The sequence below is a fragment of the Eptatretus burgeri genome, chromosome 4, assembly GCF_056783735.1.
Source record: "Eptatretus burgeri isolate ZD-2024b chromosome 4, Ebu_testis_v1, whole genome shotgun sequence".
Lineage (NCBI taxonomy): Eukaryota > Metazoa > Chordata > Myxini > Myxiniformes > Myxinidae > Eptatretus > Eptatretus burgeri.
This window is the reverse complement of record NC_140964.1, coordinates 135,064,010-135,077,649: the sequence shown is the minus strand read 5'-3', so window position 1 is coordinate 135,077,649 and position 13,640 is coordinate 135,064,010. Positions and strand designations below refer to the sequence as shown.

The following is a 13,640-nucleotide window of genomic DNA, read 5'->3' as shown; positions in this document are numbered from 1 at the left end:
CAGTCAAACGTTATCCCTAAATGTTTCATTATCCGTTGATTATAATCACATTCGTTTTATCCGCAACCAGTAGTGCAATGTCGTCTCCATTGCACCGTCTTTGTAAAGTTTTAAATGATAACGATTTCCTGAACACGCCACCATGTGTAAGGTCCATGTTTCTGTCCTTTCTGTATTTATTAGGGTACCCTGTCAGTACAGGGTACCCTATTGTTAGTCTTCTGTTTATTTATTATTTTTCTTTTTCCGCCGGCATTTCGCGGATTTTTTCGCTTTAAAAATCATTTTCTCTGGGGCACTAAGTCCGATCGACACGAAATTTTCACCATAGTATGTATCTTTTTTGATAGCACACTCAGGTTATAATTATGACGTCATTGGTCACGTGTTGCGGGCGCCATCTTGAAAAAAACGATAAACTTTGGACCTCTGTATCTCTGAAACCGTGCAATGGAAAAATTTTTCGCTTGATACATTTACTAAGCTCCCTATGGGGAACACGTGTGATTTTTCGTGACGTCATCGGTGAAGCGGTATGCCGGTGAAAATTCGTCAAGTAGAACGCCACATGAGAAAAATCTGAAATTTTTTTTGAGCGTCATCTACTCCTAAATTCACCGTCGAAAATGTTTTTCTTGACGTCATCGATGACTTAATTCGGCCGCCATCTTATTTTTTAATGTTTTTTTTTGAAAAAAATCTTCTCCAGAATGGCCAGACAGGTTTCCTTTTTCAGGTTTGTTAATTTCTTCTTGATACGTCACATGGTTTGGCGGCTATCTTGAAAAAACCCTAAAACCTTCAAACATCTTCTTCTCCAGAAGCGCTGGTCCAATGAAGGGGAGATTTCGCAACTATATTCGGGACATGTATGCGATACAAGTTTGTTAATTTCGAATTGCTAGGTCATATGGTTTGGCCGCCATGTTGGATTTAAGAAAAATATTGAATAATGTTTTCTCTGGATCCTTAACCCATCGAAGTGAAAATTTGCAACTGCCTTCTCCCATCACGCCTGCATACAAGGTAAAATTTTTTTACCTCAGAAGTCACATGGTTTGGCGGCCATCTTGGATAGAAAAACAGACCTTATCCGATTTACACGAAACTTCACACACCTGTTAGGGTCCAGGATGGAAAGCAGAATTTAAATTTATGAAGTCATAGGTCACATGGTTTGGCAGCCATCTTGGATTGAAAATGAATAAATTTTAAAAATCTTCTTCTCCAGAAGCGCAAGACAGATTAAGACGAAACTTGACACATATTCCCCATGAGGTCCCTTCTCAAGTTTGTTAATTTCTTCTTGATATGTCACATGGTTTGGCAGCCATCTTGAATTTCCTCTAAAACCTTCAAACATCTTCTTCTCCAGAACGGCTGATCTGATCAAGGGGAAACTTCACACACATATTGCACACGAGTCGTGAATACAAGTTTGTTAATTTCGAATTGCTAGGTCACATGGTTTGGCAGCAATGTTGGATTTAAGAAAGATATTAAATAATGTTTTCTCTGGAACTGCTTAACCTATTGAAGCGAAAATTTACAATTATCATCTACTGTCATGTATGCACGCGTGGTAAAAATTATGACATCACAAGTCACAAGGTTTGGCGGCCATCTTGGATAGAAAAACGCACCTTTACCGATTAACAGGAAACTTCACAGACGTGTTCCCCTACAAATTTGGAAGCAGAATTTAAATTTGTGATGTCATAGGTCACATGGTTTGGCAGCCATCTTGGATTTTAAAATAATAACTTTAAACCTCTTTTTCTCTGAAATGGCTGAACAGATCCAGGCGAAACTCCACCAGAATTACCGCCTCTCCATAACGAATAAAAAGTTCTCACCCCCTTTTGATGTACGACATAACGTTTGGCAGCCATAGTGGATTGAAGGAAAAATATTAATTAATGTTTACTCTGGAACTACTGCTTCAATAAATGTGAAACATCAGCGTTATGGTGGAACAGTCATGTGGAATGAAGGTTTGAAATTTCAACGGGATCGGGCGCAGGTTTTGGCAGCCATGTTGGTTTTAAGAAAAATATTAAATAATGTTTTCTCTGGAACTGCTTAACCTATCGAAGCGAAAATTTGCATTTATCATCTACCATCGTGTATGCACACGTAGTAAAAATTATGATGTCACAAGTCACATGGTTTGGCCGCCATCTTGGATTGAAGGATAAATATTAATTAATGTTTACACTGGAACCGCTGCTTCTATATATGCGAAACCTCATAATTTTAATTTAGCCGACATGTGAAACAAAAGTTTAAAATTTCAACCTGATCGGTCACACGGTTTGGCAGCCAGAATTATTTAATTATTTGAATCTGGTAGCCAGTTATAACGAAATTGAACGCTTTGTGCTGCCCGGTCCGTAACTCGTCTGTTCCGCGCCGTCTCGAAGCAGGCCTGTGTTTGTTTCACCATTTAATTATGTTTTCTCTGGCAGCGCTTATCCTATCAATGCGAAACTTTGCGACGATGATTTAAGTCTCATGTTGTATCAGTTGTGTCAAAGGCGGACACGTCTGGGTACCCGGTCATCACTGCCAGCAGTTATAAAGTGGCAGTTCTAGTTATGTTTGATATAATTTATTACACTCGATCATTCGGGGATAAATAATGCTGCTCATGTCTTGCCATTTGGCATTTAAAGTTTTCCAAGAAAGCATCATCTCGTGCTATTTGTGTCCTCCTCTCCTAAAGTGTTGATTGATGGCAGTTCAGAAACAAATAAATAAATAATGGGGTATCCTCTCCTTTTTCTTCCATAACTGAGAAGTGGGAGGTGAAAAGGTTCTATTGTTATGTTTTTTTTTTTTAAACCTTGATTAGCAAACACAGGCACTCTGATTGAGTTGCTGCTCATGTTCGTGATGTTTTAATGAATGTAGTTTTTTAATCGGTGGAATTGCTTCTTTCTTTTTTTACCCTCACCGAAGGAGAGGTCCATTTGTTTGTTTGTTTGTCCACACAGAACTTTAGTGTTTTTCTCCGCAACTGCTTGTCAGATTGAGACGAAATTTTCCCCATCGGAGCGACTACTCATGTAGAATGTTTTAATGATAATTATGAAAAAAATGAAACTTGGCACATGGGAAGTACTCCTCACGCGGAATAAGTGTGATTTTTTTTAAATTACATCATAGGTGCCTTCGTTATGACATCAAAATTTCATATGTAGAATGCTCCATCTGATCAGTATGAAAATTTATGAGGGTCATCTTGGGCTAAATTGTAATTGGCAAAAAATTGATGATGTCATTGTTCACATGGTTCGGCAGCCATATTGTTTTTAATATGGCCTGCTCCGTGATGCGCCACATGGCCCGAGCTGTACGGCATGCCCCTGCCTGATCGGGGTTTCGCCGGATGGAGAGGCGAGGAAACGTCCGCCGTCCGTGGGGAACACCCACGGCTGCCAGCGAGGACCAACGGTAAGGTGTTGGGGTAAACCCATGCACAGACGGGAAGATATTAGGATAAACCCATGCACAGATCAGAACAAGATGTGCGCCATCTGTGCCCTGCTCTGTACGATAAGGTGTCACGAGCTAAGCACGGGTCCGCCTTTGAGCACGTCCCGTACAGTGTATGCGGATCCGCCATGAAGCACGTGGCCAGCGCGCGCGTTCGCCCGATATTGGGTCATTTGCTTTTGTGTTGTGAAAATCAACATCCGTGCAGCCTCTTTCAGAGATGTTCGTATGCCTTTTCAATACAACCAGCAATCTCATCCCAGATCATTGGAAGCTCGAGACGATAATCTCGAGCTGCCGAGCATACTCTATGATTTGCCGCAAAAGTTAGGTTGAGGGATCGCTTGAGGACAGGAGCTCTGCGCTGTGCCGCGCTATGCCGATCGGGTGTCCGAGCGCAGTGCCTGCTGGCCTATGCGAGGACCCAAATTCGGATTTACCTCAGAAATAATCAGAAAAGAATAGTAGAAATGAAGTTAGTGGACTAAGCAAACCTAGCTATGAGATCCCCGCAACGCATGTCCCATTTGACCCACGAGACAAAAGCGAAGGGACTAACTGAATGTATTAATGGAATAACTGTCATGGGACGACTATATAATGGTTGCTGTTGCTTTGGAGGGATGCGGTTCCGAGAACCGCAACAACATATATATATATATATATATATATATATATATATATATATATATATATATTTGTATATATACATGTATATATACATATACAGGGTGTCCATAAAGTCTCTTTATAATTTATACCGTCTTGATGTGCTTCGTGTCACAAATGGTGCCCATATAGAAGTGTATTAAACGAGGCAAAAAAAACTTCAATATCTACTCCTCATTTTGTTATCATTTCCACAGGTTTATCTATTCATTTGCTTTTGTAATAAATTTTTTTAATTGCAAAGAGATTTTATAGACACCATATATATATATATGGAAAAATTATCTGGAAAAAATTAAGAGACCACTGCAAAATTATCAGTTTTTCTGATTTTACTATTTAAAGGTATGTGTTTGAGTAAAATGAACATTTTTGTTTTATCCTATCAACTACTGACAATATTTCTCCCAAATTCCGAATAAAAATATTGTCATCGAGAGCATTTATTTGCAGAAAATGACAACTGGTCAAAATAACAACAAAGATTCTTTTCAGACCTCAAATAATACAAACAAAACAAGTTCATATTCATTTTTAAACAACACAATACTAATGTTTTAACTTTAGAAGAGTTCAGAAATCAATATTCCGTGGAATAACCCTGATTTTCAATTACAGCTTTCATGCGTCTTGGTATGCTCTCCACCAGTCTTTCACATTGCTGTTGGGTGACTTTATGCCACTCCTGGCGCAAAAATTCAAACAGCTCGGCTTTGTTTGATGGCTTGTGACCATCCATCTTCCTCTTGATCACATTCCAGAGGTTTTCAATGGGGTTAAGGTCTGGAGATTGGGCTGGCCATGACAGGGTCTTGAACTGATGGTCCTCCATCCACACCTTGATTGACCTGGCTGTGTGGCATGGAGCATTGTCCTGCTGGAAAAACCAATCCTCAGAGTTGGGGAACTGTCAGAGCAGAAGGAAGCAAGTGTTCTTCCAGGACAACCTCGTAGGTGGCTTGATTCATGAGTCCTTCACAAAGACTAATCTGGTCAGTGGAAAGTCGTTTTCTCCCTCTGCCAGTCTGTGGCTTTGTTGTCCCCAATGTCTCCTGCTTGACCTTGTTCTTATGAACCGCCGTCTTTGAAATTTTAAGGATGGAAGCAACGTGACGCTCACTGTGTCCCTCTGCCAGTAAAGCCAGAATTTAACCCTTATTTTCCTCTCTCAAAACTTTTCTTTTCAACTCTTTTGGCATGGTCAATAGTTATTTTTTGATTTCAATTACTTTTGAGGACTACCAGCACTGTTTTTCCATCCAGCTGGTCCTATTGCAAGAGGATAGTGATGACCACAGCAGTGGTTTTTATACTTTTCCTTGTTAAATAAGATTCGGTTCAGGTGATCACCTAATCCGTACCTCACGAAGTAGAATGAGGTGTGCCTATGTTGGAATTCAACAGACACTGGAATGGAATGGCTGCCATACATGCAGAGATGCTGATTTAAAATTTTTTTGGAGTGGTCTCTTATTTTTTTTCCAGAGCTGTGTGTATATGTATATATGTATATATATATATATATATATATATATATATATATATATATATATATATATATATATATATATATATATATATATATATACATACATATATATCTGCTTCTTTCGGCTGCTCCTGTTAGGGGTCGCCACAGCGGATCATCCGTATGATCCGCATAGTGATTTGGCACATGTTTTACGCCGGATGCCCTTCCTGACACAACCCTGGTCGCCTCTTACGACACAGGGGTATAGTACACCTATTTTAACGGGGGTATACACCGGCCCAGTTTACTGGCACTCATTTTGCCGACCTCGGAAGGATGACAGGCTGAGTCAACCCCCTGGTGTATTGATTCAGTGGCCCAACGGGGCTTGAACTCAGGACCTTTTGGATCCCAAGCTGCTGCCCTAACCACTGCGCCAACACCAGGCATATATATTGTTGTGGTTGACGAAATTCGCAAACCACCATTCAGGTCCCTTAGGTGAGATATCTCTGTAAGTATATGTGTAGTTAGGCCCAAACCCGTTGTTTAGAGGGAATAAATGTCATTCATTCGGGCTGCGACCCTTCAGGATAGCCGTTTTTCTTTTACTATCTTTATTTTGGACCAGCCGCCATTACTACCACCACAACCACCACCAACCACGTCTCAACAGCCATCACACAACAACCACCAACCGCAACGCCGCTTCACAACAACAGCCACGACCCTTGCCGTCACATCTCGCTCTCGCAACCATCGCATCACCGCCATTCCCGCGCCGCTTGTGGACACCGATCCTGGACTCGTACAGGGCGCGCACCGAACAGCGGGTGCAAAAACACCAGCCTTTCCGAGAAATCGGATCAAAAACGATTCACGCCCACTTCTGTTCCGTCCTATCAGCGAGCGTGGGGCGATTTGGCCCCGCCTCCAGGTGCGTCGGAGTATAATCGCTATATGCAGATTCGCGGATCAAAAATCATTCACGCCCACTTTTCCTCTGTCCAATGGGGAGCCAGCCAGAGGTGAAGGGTCGAAGGTGAAGGAGCGAAGCCCCGGGGGCTATAGAGGGCCGCGTTCGCTCGCTGAAAAGGCAGTAGTAGTCAGTCAAGGAGAGTTGAGAAGAGAAGAGTCAGAGAAAGCAGTTGGACGGAGCTGAGAAGAGTGGAGAGTTGGAGAGGTGGCGGCGGTGAAGGCAGTCGAGAGGGCGCTCGTGTCAGAGTCGGGGAGCTGCGGAGTGGGGAGGCCTGTAACGCGACCGAGGTCGCGGTGGAGACGCTCGTCGCGGGACCCGAGCCAGCGAGATATCCTCATTCCCCCGAGCATCAACAACCCCCTCCTGTTTCCCCCCGCGCTGAGATAGTGTGAGAAGGGGGCCCCGTTCCCACCCCATTTCCAGGCAGTGCCAGCGAGGCCCGCGGAGTCTGGGCGCCACCGCCATTTTGCGGCTCATCACCAGACGGGTAGGCTCGACGCGGTCTCTGCCCCAGGCCCGTCTGCTCCCCTCATCGTTGAGGGTGGTCCCTTTTTCTTTTGCTTTGAGTATATGTGTTGTCGGCGCCGTCTGTGAAGTAAAACTGTATAAGTGTTGCCGTGTGCTCGGTAGTCGGTAGTAGATCTGCATTGTGTTTCTCTTTTACATTTGCTTTTTGTGCAGAATTGTCGTATCACTTTTACATTTGCTTTTTGTGCAGAATTGCCGTGTCACTTTTACATTTGCTTTTGGTGTATAATTGTATATGTGTGCTTTCCGCTTGCCGCGGAATAAATGTGCTTTATGTTGAACTGTTTCTCCCGTTTGCTTCGTCTTTTCTTTTATTGAATCTCCATCTTACTTCACGTAAAGGGTTGGTCGTGGGCTAAAACGCCCGATAATTAATCGAACCGTCGAGGTTGACGATAACACCGCTCGGTTATCCTGATAGTACGGAACGGGTCGCTTAAAGTGGCCCGTGTCCGAAGTCGACCTGCGGCGAGGTGCGATCGCCCGGTCTACCCTCCGTGTGGGTACTTAGGTAGGTCGAATTTGGCGAGCAACCCTATCCCACGCGGGGGGCCGATTGGCACGATCGTGGTGAGGCCGAAAGGCCCACCCGTGACTAGTTCCCGGCGTTAGTCCGAGAGGGTCACGACGGGATTGTCCGTCCGGTGGGCGACGTGCCGCGATTCGAGTTACGTGGCCGCCAGCACGCCGGCGGGCGCGAATCCGCAACACTGGTGTCAGGTCGTGAGATACAAACTCATCCCCCTCCTCGCAACACTGGTGTCGGAGAACGGGACAACGGGCTCTCCTGTCTCCAGCTAAATTCACGGGAATCGGTCCAGGGGTGAGAGGAGCGACCCCCGATTCCCTCCAAATTACGAGCGATTCAAATTAACCTTTTACGAGAAATAAGATGGCGTCTCAAGGCGAGCGGGAGCCGGGGGTATTAGAAATGTATATGTGTAGTAATGTAGGATCCATGGTCCAGGATGAAATCCCCGTGCAGGAAATGTTGGTTGTGCAGGAACACGAACTCCCCTAACTGAACCCAGAGCCCGAAATAGGTGCGGCGGCGGCCGCGGTGTATGACACCTCCCCTCCCCCTCTCCACCAAAACCCTTCCCCGATCCTTGCCGAATCGGCTCAGCTGAGTGCACCCGACATGGCCCAGCTATACACCATGCTGGCGGCAATGAACAAGCAAATGGAAACGAATGCGCATGAAATGAAAAACGAAATAAAAAGCATGAACAAGCAAATGAAAGAACTGCGGGGTGCGACGCAGAACATGGGCCGAAGCCTGCAGGCGGGCATGAAGGCAATGGCAGTGGAGCTCAAAATGGCGACGCCACGTGTGGGAGCGAACGAGCTGGGAGGGAGTGCAACGGCTGTCAGGCCCGCGGTGGAGGCGGGTAAGGAGAAAATAATTCGGGGGACATGTTGGGCGAGAAGCGTAACAGTGACCGAGAGGGAAAAACTAATTGGGGTGACGGAGACGTGCACGAGGGAGATAAGAGACGAGGTGAAAGGAATTGCGAGGGAGAGAAAAGAACAATTAAGACGGAAAGCAAGGATGAGGTACGCGGAGATTGTGAAAGAGCAAGGAGTGAAACACAGGGAAGGACGGGAGCGACTTAAGGAGAAAGCAAGGTTGACCTACATAAAGATAAGGGAAAGACGCCAGAAAGAAGCAGAGACTAATAGACACGAGGGGACAACAGAAACTAATAAATGTACAGAGACACGGGAGATGGGAACGATAGAGGGAAGACTTCACGATGAAAACGGGGTGGAAGAAACTAAAGACGAACACACACACACACGGAGGTGGTGGAGGATAATGGGGGTGAGCTGGCGGACCGTGCAGGTACCCGGTGCGAGCAGCGGGATGGCCTCCTCCAGGAACGAGGGGAGGGAGTATGCCCCCTTGAGGTGAGTCCCTTGTGGGGACACGAATCCCCAGTGTGGTTGTCCCGGTGTGTGTGGTGTCGAGGTGTGTGTTCACGAGTGTGGCGAAATGCGTGCTGCAACGCACGCATAGCGCGGATCCAAGGGCGTGTGTGAGAGCGACCGAGTGGGTGACAAAGACCCCGTGTGTGGAAGCGACCCCGTGTGTGAGTGGTGTGGTGGTAAGTGTGCAGAAGGGCGTGCTTCCCAGCACGCCGTGTGTGGATGAGGCACCGCGGATGAGTTCCCCCGCGTGTGTGAGTGAGGCACGGTGTATGAGTGAGGAACCGCGGATGAGTGCCCCCGCGTGTGTGAGTAGTATGGTTTGTGTGAGGGAAATGGCACGAGTGAGTGAAAGGCCGCGAGTGAGTGGAGCCACGTGTGCAAGGGAAATGGCATGCGTGAGTGAGCGGCCGAGTGTGAGAGAGACAGCGTGTGCAAGGTCGTTGTGTGTAAGGGAGATGTCGGTCGGCATGTGTGAACATGCAGCCGCGTCTCCCGGTGTGAGTTTAATGGTGAGGTGTGTTAGCGTTGTAACACGCGGGAGTGCGTGTGTGGAATGGAGACGGAGACTGCGACAGAGGAAAGAAAGCCGAGTAGCGGCTGTAGTTGTTTCGGGGACCATGCCGGGTTCACCCAGCAGCGAGCACGAGGTCCATGCTGTGCAACGCACGAGGCCCCCACGTGCTCGCTTGCGAGAGTGAAGTCCTGGTCCGGAAACGCACGCGGTGGATTTGCCGATCCCGCGGACGGACAAAGTTGAGGCAGGATTATGGATTTGGACCGGACGGGTTCTCCAACGGGCAAAGCACATGTGTTCGCGTGGGGAACCCCTCGAGACGTGGGGCTTGTGTTTTTTTATGCGCACGGTGACGTCATGGCTGCACGTGGGGTTGGAATCCGGCAGGAGTGGTATCCCTGCCGGATGGTACCGTCCAAGGAGGGACGAGGTACACGTGCAGTTGCATGACGTCACGGGCAGGTGCAAAGTGCGCGAGCTGTGAGTTGCCGCGCTGGTGCTGCGCATGTAAAAAAAAAAAAAAAATCAAGCCTCACTTTTGGGTGCACAGGATTCCCAGGCAAGGGGTGGAAGACCCCCTTACCAGGGCACAGGATGGAAACTAGTTAGGGGGAAGGGTTAGCTTAGCGAGACCGGCTCCATGGGGCAGGGCTAAGTCCTCATGGGGCCCGTGGAATGGATTAGTTAGAGGGATTTTAGCCAGATTTAGGTTGGGATATTGATTAATGGGATTAATTGGAGACAGTGACAGCCTTTGGATGTGTAGAGTTGACGTAGTTTAGCTACGTAGTGTTAAAAGGAACGTGCTACTAGTTTAAGGGACGACGTGGGAGCATGAGTTAGTTAGGGGAGGTAGTTAGAAGGATGGCAGAGTTCAGCGGTGAGTGTGTTGAAGAGTTGGTGAGTGAAGTGGAAGCATGTGCTTGGTGAGTGAGTGAGGCCAGCAGTTCTGTGTGAATGGAGCGAGTCTGGAATGCATGGTGCGATGAGTGATTGGGGGGAGGAGTGACTCCCGCCCAAGGGACCCCGGGGTCAGTGTAGAGTGAGTTAGGGGGTTAGTAAAATTGAAAAATGGAGGTTGTTTTGTTGTTGGTGGGAGTGTAGGCTCGAAACCCGTTTGGAGGGGTGCAGGAGCCCTGTTGACGGGCTGGGAGCGTGGCTGCGAAAGGTGAGTATCGCTGAGTGGGTACCCCGGGCACCAGGCTAGTCGGCGTGGTAGGCCAAGGGCCCATGGGGGGTCGGGATAGCGTAGTGGGTACGGGTGCGCCTGCTTGGTGCGGGGGCCCGGGGCGCCATTAGCCGCGTGGGCAGTGTTGTGGGCACGGGTGACCCTCGGAAAGGGGCCTGGGAAGCCAGCCTGCCACGTGTGCGTTTCAGGGGAGGTGCCATGGGGGGCACTCCCTGGTGTTTAGGGAGCTGGTAGGCTCGGAGGCAGTGTAGTGCCCGGGGTGCCATCGTCGGAGAATCGGCAGAGGGTCGTGCCTGCCAAAGGGAGCCACGTGTCCCAGCCATGAGACCGTGTGAGAGCACGGAGAGAAAATTGGGGGGCGAGGCCCGAAATTGTGAGGACACCAACACAGGCGATGGGAATCTGGGTTGTTAGAACGAATAGTTTAAGCGAGAGGCGCTTGTTGAAAGCCCCGGGGTAGTTTAACAGTTAAATGGTTTGGGTAGATAGGAAGTGTACCCCTCCGCACCATCCATCCCCTCGCTCTCGTTGTGGGCCGCTGGACCCACTTTGTGTTATAGATCGCTGAACTCTGGGGAGGCCATTCTGAGGCTTCGTTGGGCCTCGACACAGGACGCTAGCTCTCCCTTATTCCCCTCCGGGAAGGGAACGTAGGGGTTGGGAGTAGGCTAGGTGACAGGATAGGTTAGCCGAAAAAGACGATAAAGGGGGTTAGGGGACGATTTATAGTGGGGAAGTAAAAATAAAAAAATAAGTTGGGGCTAAATTGGGGTTTGACAAATTAAGGGAGTGGGTATAGACAATGACAGGCAAAGGCGATAGGTTGGGAGGGAGACCGTAGGGTAGGTCCGAGCCCGCCTTCCGAGTGGCCAGCACCACCGCACTCCCTCCACCAACCTCCACTGAACGGCAAAGGCTGGCCAGCTTCATCTGCTGGCTGTGTTGCTGCAAGGCAAAGGCCGGCCCACTTCATCGGCAGCTGTTGTTTTGCTGCAAGGCCTGTGCCGGCTGGATCGTCTGCAGCTGTTTTCTGCAAGGCCTGTGCCGGCCAGTTCGTCTGCCGGCTGTGTTTGCCTGCAGCGGCCTTCTTCTGCGGGCTGTGTTTGCCTGCTGCCTTTGCCATGCCATGCCCACTGCCCCTGTTCACCAGCCCCGTTCAATTTTTGCTTGGCCCCCTGTTCATTGCCATGTGCGCCAGGATCAGAAAGCAACAGTTTGCAAGCTGTGAGAACTGCCCTGTTGGCAGCTACAACATGGGCCTGCAGTGGTGGCCCGTGCACCGTGTTTGCGTCCATCCATTCATCCATCCATTCGTTGTGTTCATTGCGTGTGCCACTTGAGCTGGCACGGAGACTGCGTTTGTGCAGCCCATGCACCGTTGTGGTTCACTGCGTTCAGTTCAAAAGGGAAGTCCTTGGACTGCGAGTGAGCAGCCGGCCACGTTCCCTGTCACCTGCATTGTTTGAGCCAGAGACTGCATGCGAGCAGCCTGGCTCCCTGCTAACTGCTTTCTTTTTGCAGAGTCCATTGATCCTGGGCCATGGTTTAGTGTAAAATTTGTAAGTTAAGGTTAAGATGTACTGTACATATGAGTGCGCCCCCGGCATGTCTGTCTTAGCGCCGGCAATTTTATTTAAGTCGTCCGTGTGAGTGAGTTTGTTTAGGTAGTTACTCAGCCCTCAGGTTATTTATTTTGGGGACACGAATACCATGAATGTCGCACTCAGGGATCCGTAGGTAAAATGTACTAGGGGAAAACTACACATGATGGCACACGAAAATTTGACGACTCGGGACGAGTCTGTAAAAAGGGGAGGGGGTAGTGTTGTGGTTGACGAAATTCGCAAACCACCATTCAGGTCCCTTAGGTGAGATATCTCTGTAAGTATATGTGTAGTTAGGCCCAAACCCGTTGTTTAGAGGGAATAAATGTCATTCATTCGGGCTGCGACCCTTCAGGATAGCCGTTTTTCTTTTACTATCTTTATTTTGGACCAGCCGCCATTACTACCACCACAACCACCACCAACCACGTCTCAACAGCCATCACACAACAACCACCAACCACAACGCCGCTTCACAACAACAGCCACGACCCTTGCCGTCACATCTCGCTCTCGCAACCATCGCATCACCGCCATTCCCGCGCCGCTTGTGGACACCGATCCTGGACTCGTACAGGGCGCGCACCGAACAGCGGGTGCAAAAACACCAGCCTTTCCGAGAAATCGGATCAAAAACGATTCACGTCCACTTCTGTTCCGTCCTATCAGCGAGCGTGGGGCGATTTGGCCCCGCCTCCAGGTGCGTCGGAGTATAATCGCTATATGCAGATTCGCGGATCAAAAATCATTCACGCCCACTTTTCCTCTGTCCAATGGGGAGCCAGCCAGAGGTGAAGGGTCGAAGGTGAAGGAGCGAAGCCCCGGGGGCTATAGAGGGCCGCGTTCGCTCGCTGAAAAGGCAGTAGTAGTCAGTCAAGGAGAGTTGAGAAGAGAAGAGTCAGAGAAAGCAGTTGGACGGAGCTGAGAAGAGTGGAGAGTTGAAGAGGTGGCGGCGGCGAAGGCAGTCGAGAGGGCGCTCGTGTCAGAGTCGGGGAGCTGCGGAGTGGGGAGGCCGGTAACTCGACCGAGGTCGCGGTGGAGACGCTCGTCGCGGGACCCGAGCCAGCGAGATATCCTCATTCCCCCGAGCATCAACAACCCCCTCCTGTTTCCCCCCGCGCTGAGATAGTGTGAGAAGGGGGCCCCGTTCCCACCCCATTTCCAGGCAGTGCCAGCGAGGCCCGCGGAGTCTGGGCGCCACCGCCATTTTGCGGCTCATCACCAGACGGGTAGGCTCGACGCGGTCTCTGCCCCAG

General features: G+C 48.8%; 1 pseudogene across 1 annotated transcript in view; it reads left to right on the top strand.

Moving 5' to 3' along the window:
* Positions 1–13,640, top strand: part of LOC147029176 (uncharacterized) — a 157,277-nt pseudogene that overhangs the window by 17,156 nt on the left and 126,481 nt on the right. The gene's annotated exons all lie outside the window — the stretch shown is intronic.